Source organism: Mirounga leonina, unplaced genomic scaffold (genome assembly GCF_011800145.1).
Source record: "Mirounga leonina isolate KUSES-001 unplaced genomic scaffold, KU_Mleo_1.0 Mir_418, whole genome shotgun sequence".
In the NCBI taxonomy this organism is placed as follows: domain Eukaryota; kingdom Metazoa; phylum Chordata; class Mammalia; order Carnivora; family Phocidae; genus Mirounga; species Mirounga leonina.
This window is the reverse complement of record NW_023270739.1, coordinates 8491482-8494193: the sequence shown is the minus strand read 5'-3', so window position 1 is coordinate 8494193 and position 2712 is coordinate 8491482.

Sequence of the window (2712 nt, the reverse complement as noted above, 5' to 3'; positions counted from 1 at the left end):
ACAGATCTTTCTCTCTAAAGGAGGACTTTTCTAGGAAGGCTAGCGTCAGGAAACAGCAAATGGAAACAGCCAGCGAGGCCTCCCGCCCGCGTGGGCCCCGAGCAGAGCAGCCGCCGTGGACAGAGCTGAGTGTGCGCCAGGCGCCGTGCGGGCCCCGTCCACGCAGCCCCGTCTGGCTCCCACAGCGGCCCTAGGAGATACCTGCCCCCTGCACAGATAGAGACGCTGCGGGGAAAGGGTCCCACGGCTCGTGAGATGTGCAGCAGCTGGACGGCTGTGGGCTTTGCCCCTGCGCACACGGAAGCCACCCTGACCCTTCCATCCGGGCAAATGTCCCCGGGGCATCGAGGCTCCTCCGCCAGCTTGTGAGGGAGGGACAGAGTGATGGAATGATGACATCAGAACCGCACCCATGGTTTGTGATGATCACCCTGTGGGTGGGCTGGGAGCTCGGGCTGAATTTGCAGATGGGGAAAGCCAGGTGAGGGGACAGGTGGTGGCTTTGGTCCAGCAACTCAGGGAAGGAGCCAAAACTCAAGGCCACGTTGACATTGTGCCCTCTGACACGTGGTTAAAGTACTATTGTGTCCACCTCTCCTTCTTTGGTTACTTCTTGGTCATTTTTTCTGTAGCCTCCCTTCCCCCTGATTCTTCTCCCTTTCCCTAGCACGCCCTTGGCGTGACACCCGATGAAACCACTGTGAGATGCAGAACGCGATGCAGCGTCCATAGGACCTGCGGCCCGATGGTCTAATGCCCATGCAGAATGGCCTCCGGACATCGACGGGCTCCAGGAACACAGCCCCGCGGTGGAGCAACCAGGATGGGGCTGCAGACACGTCAGGTGAGGATTAGGCATCTTTGGACTGCAGGGACAAGTGCCGAGTCCACCCCACTTGGGGACCCTAAAGATCTAGTGACTATAAAATACGGCTCCACTTGACCCCCAAGGATCCCAAGAAAAGTCACCCAGGATGACCACAGCTCCAGAGTCGGGGGTCTCGGCAAAATCTTTGGTCAATAAGCCATTTCAGCCCACTGGGAAGGCAACCCCACCTCAGTGGGAAAGTCACCCTCACATTGCTGAGGGAGGAGTCTGGCAGACGCCTCAGCATCATCAGGTGGAGGCTGGGAGAGTCAGCAGACGGGGACACACAACCAGCGCCCCCACCCAGTCTCTCCATCCCAGGGGGACCTTATGACTTGTGTTTCAGAGCAGGGATCCCACCTCCTGGGTCTCCCTTTGTCTAGGGACAGTGGGGGGTGGCTGGGAACTGGACATAGGACAGTGGGGACTTCTGAAGTCATCAGAGTGCCTGGCGGAGACAGACATCTAAGGGGATTGCATCCACGCTGTCGGCGCCTGGTCACTCGTGGGACGTGGCTGGGAGCCACGGGTCGGGGTCACTTGCGACCAGGCTGCCAGCATCACAGTGGACAACGCTATTTGTCTTTGCCCAGATCGGTGGTCAAATCCTTCCCCGAGTAGCAATTGTCAGCTTCAGGAAGGCTCAGAACTAAGTATAAAGATGACAAGATCAAACCCATCATCTTCATTTTTTTATATTGAAGCCAAGGCAGATATATGTTTAATTTTAATGTATGTATGAGGTTTAAGAGAATTGGACATATTCTTAGAGTGAACAAAGTGGCTTTTGGTTTCCAGGTTTTTTTGTGTTTTTTTTAAGATTTTATTTATTTATTTGACAGAGAGAGACACAGCGAGAGCGAGAACACAGCAGGGGGAATGGGAGAGGGAGAAGCAGACCCCCTGCTGAGCAGGGAGCCCGATGCGGGGCTCGATCCCAGGACCCTGAGATCATGACCTGAGCCGAAGGCAGACGCTTAACTAACTGAGCCACCCAGGCGGCCCTTGGGTTCCAGTTTAAAACAGGTAATGGAATAATTGATTTACATGAACGATTTCAAGTTGAAAGGCAGTCTGCTAAGTACTAGGGATGTTGCAAATAAGCTTCAGCCCAGAGGAAACAGCTTCCAGTTCAGCAGATCCCAAAACAGGGCGGGTAAGGAGTGGCGGGCGTCAGGGGATGGAGCTGGGAGAGCCACTCCACCAGACAGCTCTGAGGCATGTGCCGGGGGCACCATCAACCTCCGCTCCCAGCAGTCAGGAGATCAGAGAGATTCTTGTCTGGAGTTCCTCCTGTGCTAAAGTATGGCCTGAAAAATAATTGCATCTAGTTGCTGTGGAAAACAGCATGGTGTTTCCTCAAAAAGTTAAATATAGAATTACCATATGACCCAGCAATTCTACTTCTGGGTATATACACAAAATAATTGAAAGTAGAGTCTCTTTCAATAGAGACTGTATTGAAATAGAGCCTCGAGTCTCTATTTCAATTACTTCAAAATAATTGAAAGTAGAGTCTCAAATATTATTATTTGAAATGATAAATTATCATTTCAAAATAATTGAAAGTAGAGTCTCGAGCCTGGGTGGCTCAGTTGGTTGAGCATCGGACCCCTGGTTTTGGCTCGGGTTGTGGTCTCAGCATTGTGGGATCGAGCCCCATGTCAGACTCTGTGCTGGGTGTGGATCCTGCTTAAGATTCTGTCCCTCCCTCTCCCTCTGCCCCTTCCCCCAGCCACTAAAAAAGAAAAAGAAAGAAGAGTCTGAAAGAGATATTTATACTCCCATGTTCATAGTGTATGAGGTTAGACACTTAGGTAGTCAGGGCCAGGATCTCCAGCAAG